This window comes from Parasteatoda tepidariorum, chromosome 5 (genome assembly GCF_982258835.1).
Source record: "Parasteatoda tepidariorum strain Cologne lab strain chromosome 5, Ptep-v5.0, whole genome shotgun sequence".
NCBI classification, from domain to species: Eukaryota; Metazoa; Arthropoda; class Arachnida; order Araneae; family Theridiidae; genus Parasteatoda; species Parasteatoda tepidariorum.
The window spans coordinates 51,219,472-51,232,783 of NC_141759.1; positions in this window are offsets into that span (position 1 = coordinate 51,219,472).

Genomic DNA, 13,312 nt, shown 5'->3' on the forward strand with positions numbered 1-13,312 from the left:
CATTTTTACAACTTTTCAACTCTCTATTTCATGCTATTCAGAGCAAAATAATGCGGGAAAACTGTTCCTATATTTTTATCTATACAACAACATCGGACGCATAAATGGGTATAAGTACAAAGTTGTACTTTTTATGCATAAAATCTAAATAATATTTGGAAAATTAGTCATTATTTTGTTTTAGGTTTTAGATTATTAGGTTTCAGTTCATCTCATCATCTCATTCAATATATATATATATATATATATATATATATATATATATATATATATATATATATATATATATATGGGTCATTCTCACGAAAACTGTCATTTTTCAGTTCATAAAATCCCAAAAAAGTAAAGTGAATAAAAAGCTCTGAAACTTTTTATATTAATAGAAATACGTAATGGCATTATAAAGAAAGTATATATCCTATAAATTATACTTAATATTTAAATTAATTAATTTTTTAAATAATTAATTTATAATTAATTAATTTATAATAATTAATTAATTAATTTAATAAATAAATTAATTAATTTAATAAATTAATTTATTACTTTTTTAATTTATTTTTCAAATTAATAAGTAAATTAATTATTTTCACTACTTAAAAAGTGAGGGAATGACACTAATAGTGAGGGAATGATATTTTATTTTAATACATGTTTTTATTAAGTTACATCTACCTAAAGTTTGAAAATGATAACATACTAAGTATATCTAATATTTATTATAATTTAGTCTTATATATTTAATAGTTTTTACAGGTTTGGGAAATAAAATTGGCTGGCACGATTGAACAAAAAAAAAATTTATAATATACTCATCTTGAATCATTCCCTCACTTTAGCGTCATTCCCTCATTTTATACACTAGTGAGGGAATGACGAATTCAATAAAATTTAAAAATAACAGTTAGGCCTAATTAATTTCTGAAGTCAATCACATACAATTATATTCATACAAGAAAGCAACATATAATTATCCACTTTCTCGATGAAGTTGTATTTTATTTTACTCTAAAAAATGACATGAGGGAATGACAAATGTAAAAATTTTTACCTGGTTTGATTCACTCAAATTTATTCCACAAAGCTTCTTTAAGTTGAGGATGGAAACATACTGCAATTTTGTTCTATGATGTCAGTTGTTAACTTCTGAAGTTTTTATTAAAATATTTTTATTCTAAGAAGATTGCAGGTCATAAGAACATTGTTGTGAGGGAATGACGCGAAACACTGGGGACAAAGTTTAAAATAGTGCTGTGTTAATATTTTTATCAGAAATTAAATTTAAAATTGTTTTTCTGAATTCTATATTTCAGTATTCTTAAATAAAAAACACGAATTTGTAAAAAAAAAATTTTTATTTCAGAAACAATATTTTTCTTTTTTTAAATCAGCAGTGGGGACAAGTGAGGGAATGACATATTGGTATATTTTAATTACCTAAAATAAATAAAAAATAAAAATTGATAATTTTATTTTTATTCTTTTGTTAGCTTGAATTCTGAAGGACACTTTCCCTGAATTTTTTTTTTCGTAAGCTGTAAAACAAACATAAAATGTACTGGGGACATGAAAATGACTGTTTTTGAGAGAATGACCCATATATATATATATATATATATATATAACTTTACTTTCTTCGTGTTTTCTTGTATTTATATATATATATATATATATATATATATATATATATATATATATATATATATATATATATATATATATATATATATATATATATATATCAATACCTCACTTGTACGTATAGTAATGATATACACTTCAGAACTCAGAATGTATAAAACAGGCATTTTTACCCTACATTCAGATCAAGTTTTTGAATGTTACATTATGTGATTGACTAGATATATACTATATTAGAAATCAACTTGCCAAACCATACAAAAATAAATCATTGCACTTAAATAACTTTTCATAACTCATATTTTGTAATTTCATGAATTTCATAAATTATCAATAACCCATATAAATTGAATTATGCATGAAAAAAAAATTCAGAAGAATTATATGGTTATGCTTAGCATCAAACTTACCCATAATGTAATATCTATAACAAAACACGTTCTTTTTTATCTCAAACACTACAGATCTTTAGAAAGGAAAAAAAAAACACCTCAGCTATAAAATACATCCCTTATCTGCAATTGAAAGGGAGTTTTATGTTCAACAGGGCGCATTTTATTAATATAATAACTTTTACATCAACTCAACTTGACAGGGGGTGCTTGCCAAACGGAGCGTGAGATTTCTAAGCTTTTCCTTAAGACAAAACACCCCTTCTGAGTGAAAGGAGGGGGATAAAGTGTCAGTGGGCAATTCCCTACAACCGTAATCCACAAAAATAAAAATTGATCTTCTCCCCCACCGGTTCTTCATATCCTTGTCCGGACGCTTCCAGGAAACATTTTTTTTTCCTCTTTTCCAGATCCTCCTTTTTTCCTGTCTTGACGCCGATCTTAAACGCACGGATATTGGAGATCTTAAAAGGGTGTGACAAACTACAGAACCGGGGAGGGTGGTCCAGGGATATAGTAATTCGACTGACGATAAATTGTCGGTATGAATCATTCGCAGTAGAATGTCTTTGTAGAGCTGCTATAGAACCCAGTGATAAAAAAGAGTTAATCTAAGTGATGGAGAAAGTGCGAATCGGTGTTTTGCATAGTAGCTCAACCCCTCTTTCGGGGAATATTGGTGGGACACAAATCGTGCAAGATGAATGGCTGGTAGATCAGTGTTATATCGTAGTATTCCAAAACTAGAAAGAAATAAAAAAAGACAAAATTTTGAAAGTGAAAAATTTCAATTGAAATTTTTACTGCGAAGTACTACACAAAACAAGTGCAACCAAATTATAAATCGAAAAAAATGATAATGATTCATAAAAAGTTGGGATTTTTAATAATGTATTATAATACAAAATGAATTCATATAGAGGTATATGATTTTTTATAAATATTCATGATTTATAATAGAATGTGATTTATAAAAATTGTTGACTGACAAAAAGATATTTTATTTTATTTTTATAATTTTATTTTATAACTGTCGTTGAACAGCTGACCCAATTTTATGGGTTCACGACTACTAATGTTCAACTCCGTAGCCTTGTAATTTTGAACTCAATCCAGAAGACAAGGGAACTCCTGGATCGAGTATTGGGATTAATTTGTTTTCGTGGAGGACTTTTTGATGGAGCTAACCCACATTTGCGTTACAGGGAGAGGAAGACCACAAGAACCTCTTACGGTTAGCCTGACGGCAAAGGGACTCTAACCCACGATCCGTCTACCACTGAGAATGATCCATACGTCTATTCAAAGAATCACTAAATATAAATAGCTGAATGTTAAACTTGCTAATTCACGGAATTACGAATATGCTGATCAACACGTTCAACAATTATCGGAATCACTTATATACTGATTTACTAATTCATCGATTTTGTAAATCCCTAATTTGGCGGTTCAAAGATTCTTTGATGCGATAATTTTCTTCCAAACTTCCCCCATTTTCGCTTGTTATATCTGCAATCATTTATAGTAACGGCTGCCTTACTGCGCTAATCATGAAGAATATTAAGTTTGATCAATATTGGTTGACAAAAGCTAAGTCTATATCAATCCTCTTTAGCTAGAGAATAAATTAATACATTTTTGTTTAAAAAGTCAGATGAGAATCTTCATTTAGCCTGAATTCCGCATGAAATAGCTTAAATAAATAACTTTTAGATTTAAAGAGCTCCCTATTCTTCTGTTATACTTATTCGGTTGCTTGTATGGTTCAGTCACTCAGTTGCTTGTATTAACCATACGGTTACATTCATAGTTCACAGTTTCATTCGTAAGCAATCTTTCTTAGGTGTTGCTACATGGTTTCAGATTCGTTGTCACATGTTGTTAGCTTATAGTATAAAAATGAAACATGTATTGCTGTTCTAGAAAGAATGCAACATGGCTGGCTTATTTTTTAAAGAGTTTCTGTGTGTCCAAGTTGATCAGACTCTTTATTCAATCTTTATTTTACATGAAATAGTTTCAATAAATAGCTTCTAGATCTAACGAACTAATTCGTTCATCAATTACACTACTTGTACGGTTAGAAAGCAGTTTCATTTACAAGCAATTTCTTTCTTGTTTTCCATCATTTCAAATTTTGTTCTCACCTGTTGTTAATTTCGTTGTGCAAAAATTAGAAAGAAAGCAGTATTCCTTGGTCATCTTAATGTTTTAAAGACTCTGCGTGTCCAAGTTGATCAGACTCTTTATTCAATCTTTATTTTACATGAAATAGTTTCAATAAATGTATTTTCTAGATCTAAAGCACGCTTCTATTCTTAAGTTATGTCGCTTGTATATTTTAGAAGCGCAGAATCATTTATAAGTATTTTTCTTTATGTGTAACTAAGTGGTTTCATATTTGACTTCACATGTTGTTAATTTCTTTGTCCAAAACTAAAACTAATGCCTCGCTATGTTACGAAGAATTCAATATAACTTGCGATATAATTTACTTTTTTTAAGAGTTTTAGCGTGTTCACGTTGGTCAGATAATTTTTATTCAACCTGTATTCTACTTCACATAGTTTCAACAAATAGTTTATAGTTCTAAAAAAACTCCCATTCCCAAATTCCCCAAAGAGTTTTCTCCCTTTAAAGTCACCACCGAGTCACCCCGAATCACTAATTTGAATTTTTCAACACTAAACTACTTCGGTCTCAACATTCCAGTCTTTGTCATCGCTCTTAATTTCAAACGATTTTTTTTCTTCTTGTTATTATTTTCCCTTTAGTTCCTTTTCGCTGGTTGCCCTCTACTTTTGTTTCCACCGGCCCTAATGAACAAAAGGAACAAATCACACCACACAGCCTGTAAAAGCGAGTCATCTTTTTTTTTCTTTTTTCATCTTCTTTTGTTTGAGAGTGTGCTACCGGGAGGGCCTCAATCTCGTATGTCGGCGGTTACTTTTAACCCCACCGCGCAAGCGGCGACCGTTGATTACTGGTAATTTGATGAGCGTTTCTGAGTATTCGTCCAGGTTTAGCACTCTTTTGGATTGTTTGAAGTAGTGAGAGTTTAAAGAGAATGCTTTTGTGGATAGCCCGTTCATTGTCGTTGTGTGATTCATTCTTTTCTACTTATTATGCATGAGTAGTCATGAACTATAAATTTAATGCTATAACTGTGTGTTCTAGAATATTTCTTGCTGTTTAAATATGGATAATGCCTAAATTTTCGAGTTTAATTTTATTGAATACAGATTGTAAATACTGTCTTATTATTTGTTTTTATTATTGATAATTTTATTTTTTTTATTTTGCTTATGACTATGATTAGTGAAAATTTCCCTTATAAATATTTATTAATTTATTTAGAAAAAGATTATTTTGGTAATAGTGTATAAATATAAGCATTAATAAAAATAACTTGAGAGGTTTTTCGTAAAAGAGAAAATTTCAGTTCAGAATTTAATAAATTTTTAGAGTAAACAAAAAATATTATTTTCAATAGCACACATGATGTACATGCACGATGTACACATCGTTAAATGAAGTTTTGTCAATCACTATTTTTTTTAATTGTTTTGAAATATTAAAAGCTTGCTAAAAACTCGTAAATGAAATAATTTATTTTTTATTCCTTTTGTGAGAATCATTTAAATGCTCAAATACTTTAAATGCGAGGTAGTATGATAACAGAAAGATACTTTTAGAATAAATTTAAAGCATCATCTTTATAATCTTACCTCAGCTGCTGTTGATAAATGAAAACTTCTATTTTGAAAACACCGACGTTCAAATTATGTATTCAGCTTTTTTTCGTACTAAATAATTTAAATTGAGAGATATACTTAAGGCAACATTTTTAAAATTCTAAATCCTAACCTCTTGCTAAAGTGATATGTATTTATACATAACATTGTCTGTTTTAACTTACATCTCCAAAATTCTAAATCAAAATTCCTTATGAAAATGTTTAATTCAAGGATATATTTTAAATATCTTATTATTCCTGAGTCTAAACTGTAGATTTTCTGCAACGACAGACAATATCAATTTTAAGGATTCTTTTCTGTAACGTCTTCGGAATCTTGCATACAAAACCTAGATTGCATGTAGTTGTAAGGGACACTTTTTTGCAACAGTGCAGTTATAGGCAGAGTGGGACACTTTTTTGCAACAGTGCAGTTATAGGCAGAGTTAGTGCACAATAGCGCCAAAGGTTTGCAAGGTCAAAGAAAAGGTCCCAAAGGTCAAAGAAAATGCAAATTACAATGCAAATACAAATTTAAAAATCAAATTTAGCCAAACTCTTTCAATCTAAAATGAAATACTTAGGATTGCAGTTTCTAAGATTGCTGTTTCTAAGTCATAAACATGGAATTTCTCATTTGTTTGCAGTGTAATTACAGCTTTTAAAGTATAGAAATCTGTTATCTGTAACTTAAACATACGTTTTGATATACAAATTTATTATTTTTTATAATAAAACTCAGAAAAAATATGCAAAACACCGCAAACAATTTTAGAACACAAAAAAGAATGACTAATTGTTTAACATTACATCTCGAAAATATGCAAAAACACGACTTATTCTAACTCAAATATTCTCACCATAAATATTTCGAATTATTTTCTTTTTTCTCTCTCTCTCTCTCTCTTTTTCGAAAAGCAATCGCATTCCTTCAGTACTTTATCACCTACAGTAAAAACAGACAGTAATATAGCACACTTTCATTTTTTCCTTCCGCGGGGGAAAGAAAATTTAGAGGGAACTTCTTTCTTTCGGCGGACGAATCACGCTCATATTCCACACTTGGCAACTTATCAGACAGACATGAAAGTTACACTCTCTATGCAAATATCGTCTGATGGAAAAAGTTCTGTATATGAAAGGAAAGAAACTTATATTCAACTTCAGTGAATAAGAGATGCGATGAAAGAATATTGGATTTATTCACGTTGTTTATATTATTCTCTTTAGAAAAGTATGCATGGATAAATTTGGGAGGGAAAAAAAACTTTTTGTGGCACAAATACGTCGTTTTCTATTCTTACTTTGGAACATTTGAAAAGAAGCTGATTTATACTTCTGATGCTAAGCCTAATCTTTTTCGAATTGTTCTACAGTTTAAATGTATTCAAATTTTGTGTGTCTGTAATTCTTTTGTTTATAAATTTTATATTTGGAGCCTTTTTAGTTTGAGCCGATTTTTATAAAAACACTTTCTTTTAAACCTGAAACTGTGTATTGTTTTAATGCAGTCATCAATTTCGAATAAATGTAGTGTGGAATTTCCACTCGCCATAGGCTATTTAGAGCCAGCGAGTAAGTATCAGAGTTAAGTATCAGAGTAAGTATCAGAGTAAGAGAGGTTGAGAGTTACAGAGCTTGAGATTAGGGCTTCCATTGACATTTTTCTTACTTTAATGAAATCTAATGATATTGGAACCCTTGAGACCTTATAGGAACCTTATTTTAAGTTGTATTTATAACTTTGCAATAAATGTGGTGCTTCCATTTTTCAGTTTCTGTGTTATTTTATAGCTGGGCACTATAAAAGTCTTCATACTACATCTGTTAGCATTTTATTAACTGTTCATAAAAACTTTTTGCGGCACAAATACGTCGTTTTCTATTCTTACTTTGGAACATTTGAAAATAAGCTGATTTATGCTTCTGATGCTAAGCCTAATCTTTTTCGAATTGTTCTATAGTTTAAATACATTCAAGTTTTGTGTGTCTGTAATTTTTTTGTTTATAAATTTTATGTTTGGAGCCCTTTTAGTTTGAGCCGATTTTTATAAAAACACTTTCTTTTAAACTTGAAACAGTGTATTGTTTTAATGCAGTCATCAATTTCGAATAAATGTAGAGTGGGGTGCAGAATTTTCACTCGCGATAGGCTATTTAGAGCTAGTGAGCAATTATCAGAGTTTGACTCAAGAATAACAGAGGTTGAGAGTTACAGAGCTTGAGATTAGGGCTGCCATTGACATTTTTCTTATTTTAACGATATCTGGATGATATTGGAGACCTTGAGACCTTTTATTTTAAGTTATGTTTATAACTTTGCAATATATGTGGTGCTTCCATTTTTCAGTTTCTGTGTTATTTTATAGCTGGACACCATAAAGGTCTTCATACTACATCTGTTAGCATGTTATTAACTGCTTATATTTTTCGTGAAAATAGTAGGAAGTAAAATTTTGTTGTCTGTTTAGTACCTTGAGGCATGAAATTTCATTTTCTGATTTAGATTATTAGAATATGGCGTAACCGTTTTTATGCTAATATTTATTCATTATTGAGCTATATTCATGAAACACTGGATTTTGACAAGAATAATCAGAAGATTTAAGAATTATAAAAACGTGATTCGAAACTGAAATTTGAAGAGTGACACAGGCAGTTTTTTAAAAATTGAAAACAAAGTAATAAAAATTTCACCAAACTGTTCGTTTTAGTATATAAATTGATTAAATTTCATTTAAAATGTTGACTTTTCATTATTATGCGTTGCGAATCGCAGCATAAAGTTTCACTGTGACACAATTTTTGAATAAATTACAACAAAATCCCTTTCATTAATTTAAAAAAAATTATACATATTTTAATTTTAGAATGACACTGCTGCATTCATAAGCTTCTAACATTATTGGTACACAAAGGGTTAAAGACAAACTTTGGAAAACATTCATCATTCCCGACATAAATCCCCAACCGGAAGCCTCCCACCAGCCTCCCCCAGCCCGAATTCGTCGAAATAAAATCTGGATGAAAAGGGGATTACAAGTATAAAGGGGTGAATGTAGAATAATTTGGAACTTTCAGAAGCTGTCACGAAATTAAGGGTTCGCTTTATTTTTACAGTGTTGAGTTTTGTTTTGCAGAAGCGGTCGGGAGAATTTGTCTAATCAGCGAACATTCCGTGTGATGATTAAATTTCAGTTTGGAAAGGAGGGAGGAGGGGGTTTCGAGTTTTGGAACGAAAATGCAAAAATGACGTCATATGACCGAGGACCTAAAACCGTAACATCAATCTTTAATTAGAATGTCTTTATATTGCAAATTAAGCTTACTCACCATTGCGGCGTGCAGTTTGTTTTTGTGCAATAATTAGATAACCGTGATGTGACCTACATTGGTATTAGTCATAACGCTTGTATTAATGAGAAAGCTGAGCTTATTGAAACAGCTGGTTAAATTTATAATTCGATTTTTAATTAAAATGTGATTTAAAGAATTCGGTTTTTATTGAATTCAAGAGAAGTTTTTAAAGATTTAAAAAAAATGCATTTGTTCTTTTGTTTTGTACTCTTCTCTACAGTAGTGGTTAAATATTTATTCTTTTTCTTGGGGTATAAGTTAAAAATTGTTCGTTTTCAAATTACATTGTCGAGCTATTAAATATAATTCGACATGATCATCTTTTGTTTGGAATATAATTGTATTTCTCCAAATTAGAGTTACTAATTTTTATTCATTTCATTAAGAATACTGCACAATCAGAAGAAAAATTTTCGATTCAAAAATTTTTTTGATATTATTCTTCGATAAAAATTACAGCTAAATTACCACCTTACTTGAAAAAAAGTTAAAATATATGAAAAAACGAAGAGGGGAAAAACTAAGGGAAAATAAAGGTAGGGATAAGAGTTAAGTTTCCATTTTATTCCTCTGTTCCATCCTTTCCGTTAAACTTTCTTTTCCTCCTTATCCTTCAACATTTTTTTGTTTCTTTGTGTCTTTTTCCTGCATACCAAAAAATGGATTGGTTTGCGGGAAAATATGTTCAACGAAAATATGATTTCTTGAGCATAGAATACAAAAGCTAGAAATAGCTACACTGCATTAGTCAAAAATGGAATTACGTAAGCTAGTGATCAAAAAGTGTTAGAAGTTAAGTCAATTACGAAACAAAATAAAGGAGGAAAGATAACTGCAATACCTCGGAGATGTGTTATCTGGTTTATTTGATGAAAGCAAATGGAAAAAGACCACTAAATGAAACTGTAAAATGTTCAAAAAGAGTGCCAAAACTTAGAGTGACGTTACTTTTTACCGTAAAATCAAAAATGTACAAAAATATACCGTATTTGATATACCGTAAAAACATGCGTAGCGTTTTTAAAAAGTACTTAAAGGTGCTTATTTTAGATGTTCGTTTTTTAAAAGCTCTTATAGGAGCTTTTTTCAATGGGAGTTTTTCAAAAGTGTTTAATTTTCCCTTTTTGAAAATGAGATTTTTCCTTAATCATCTCGATTTTCGAAACATATTATGCAAACGAGTGATTTTTCACATTGTTCTATTCAACGTTTTCACAATTCATTTAAACACAAAGCCTTTTGGCATACTGTCTGTAGCGTATGAAAGCGACAATCATTATTTTACACGTTTAATGAAATACTTGCGCTGGGTTCAGTGAAATTCTTGCACTCTCATGTGCAACTCTGCTGCATTTTGCAAGATATTCTCAATTTCAGGCTTCACTTTCCCCCCTCTGATATCGAACCGAATAATCTCTCGATAATTTTATGGTGGCTAATATAATCAAGAAAAGAGTTCTTTATCAGAAACTAGTTGTTTTATCAGGGTCATATAAAGTCTTTGAAAACTATTTTGCATTTTGTTAATGTATATAGTGCTTAAAAATATTCTTTCAGTGTTTAAAAAGTACTTAAAACGTGCTTATTTTTTGTTGAAAGATTTGACTACGCACTCTATAAAACATATATATTTTATATACCGTAATTTTTACAGCCATAATTACCGTAAAGTCAGTGAATCACTCTAATTAAATAAATGTTACTGAAACAGTCATGGTATAATATTTTACTGCAAAAATTGATTTTACGTATGATGCACTCAAATGTGCCGATACTCTATATCGTAATTTTTTTACAGTGGAGAGGATGAAAAAGATCACCTCAACTAAACAAGAGGTTGAAAAAAAAAAGCTTCTTCTAACCTTTGTGTAATATGCTATCGTGCGATTGGGAAAACAACGTAAGTGCTATACGATATATTTCGAAAAAAGTGATTTAATAACTATTTTCTTTCTATTGCTAATGCTATGAAAGCTAAAATAGAATTTTAAAAAAAACTGATACAACAAAATTTATTTCTGAAAAAAATTTAAAGTGCTTACATCATACAAAAATGCCAAATATATAAAAATTTCACTTGTCTCATTTATTTTTCTTTTGCACGCAATATAGCACTATAGATTTCGGATAGAAGATGTGTCCAGAACATAATTAATGTGTACAAAACCGTTAACATGTCAAAACTTTTATGACCATTCAAATTATATATAAAAAGTTCAAATCGAGAAATTAGAATATTTTAACTCAGAAATCAGAGTATTTATATTATTAAGTAACTCAAGCATTATAATGGCGCATACATTTTGATATATTATAGCATTTTCAATAAATTTTTAAAAGATTTAACTAAGTTATAGGCATATTGAACTCCAAAATGATGTAATACTATTTTTGTAGATAAAAAAAGTATCTATGCATCGCGATTCTATTCATCGCATAGTGCATCGCGATTCTATAAAATTTCACTTTCTCTTTCAGAACTGTAGCTACTATATATAGCCTTTTTTCAGTATTTTTATTCATTACATACTAAAATTTTAAAATACTTAATGTTTTTAACCCCTGCTTACAAGCATTTAAGCAATTTTTTATTTGTAATTAGTACTTAAAAGACTTTTGATGGTAAACATATAAATGTATTTAAACTAAATACTATGTGTCTGTAATAATAACTTGTTGATTATTTCTTTGAACATAAGCTTACATTTTTATGTTTTTAATATAGCAGTAAAGTATATATCATATGATATGATTATTCAAATCCTTCTCTTGATTAAATAATAATAAGCCTTTTATTTGAATAAATGACTAATATTTAAACTGAAACAAATTAATAATTCAGCTGACTCCAGCAACAAAACTAAGAAAACACCCATTTGAGGACAATATTTGTATAAAAGTTTTGCAAAGTCCAATAATTAACTAAATGATTAGTAAAATGTACGTAAAATTACTCGTTAATATAAATTGTACATTTAACCAGTGTAATTATTTGTTTTAATAAATGCATCTAAATGACAAATTCTGCAACAATTTGTTTACCTACCACCTACAAAATCCCCTTAATTATTCGTATTACATGTCGAACGATATGTTGACTCAGAACGAATCAATACAATGCCGTGCCCTACCATAATTGAATTCCAAATCAACGAATTAAATTAGACTATGACGTGCTAAGGAATAAGCTCTAATGGATGATAATATCAGACGATTTTTTTTTTTTTAATCTTTCGCAGTTTTTCAACTGAAGTGAAGAGAGGGTAAAGAAAAAAGCACTTTTCGCTAATTCAATCTGATTAAGGAGCAAATATTTACAACGGCAAACATTGCAGCTGCAATGCTCGAAGGATTTATTGTTATTCTTTATTTATTTTTCAAGAAATAGCTTAGACATTAATTTTTTACCCCCCGCTTTTCCAGAAATTCGAATGCATTATGTGAAATAAAAGATTTTTTTTTTTGTGCCCGGTTGTATAGTTATGTTTTGTAAGACCAATTAATGATAATTTTTTGGAATTTTTCAAACATTAGGATCAAATTGAACTATTTATTCGCGTTATTTGATTTTTTCAATGACATATTACATAGAAAGGAAAAGAAGATATTTTTCTCGTTTTTCGCGAATTCTTCATTAGCATTGTAAGAATATTACATTAGTGAATGCTAGCTTAGTAAAATCGCTAAAAATCAGTAAATTACTACAGAATAAATTATGAAAGAATGAACGCAAAAGAAATAAATTTTCAGACTTTTTACACTTTCGCATTAAACGAAGCCGTTAAAATATGTAATAAATGAAACTGCATGACGTAAAAATATGATAGCTTTTAAAATCTAAGAATTTATTTTTATTTTATAACGGCATTATATTTATTTCTTTCATTTTCGGAATATTTTTTCAGATTCCAGAATGTTTTATGAATAAAATTTGTAATGAATAAAAAACATATGTAAAAGCATTTTAATTCCAAATAGCTTATTGGCCTAAACTGTTGTAGTAATTTTATGCAAAACTAAGTGTTCCACCTCCTGCTCGCCACGCTTACTAACCCACATGATTACTACTTTATTAACTGCAGAGTGGGAAATTAATCGTCAGATATAATTTATCGCCAGCCGAATTGTGGTTCTTGCAGCTCCAAAGGAAGTAAGCGATTATGCCTAACCATGTGATTTAAAT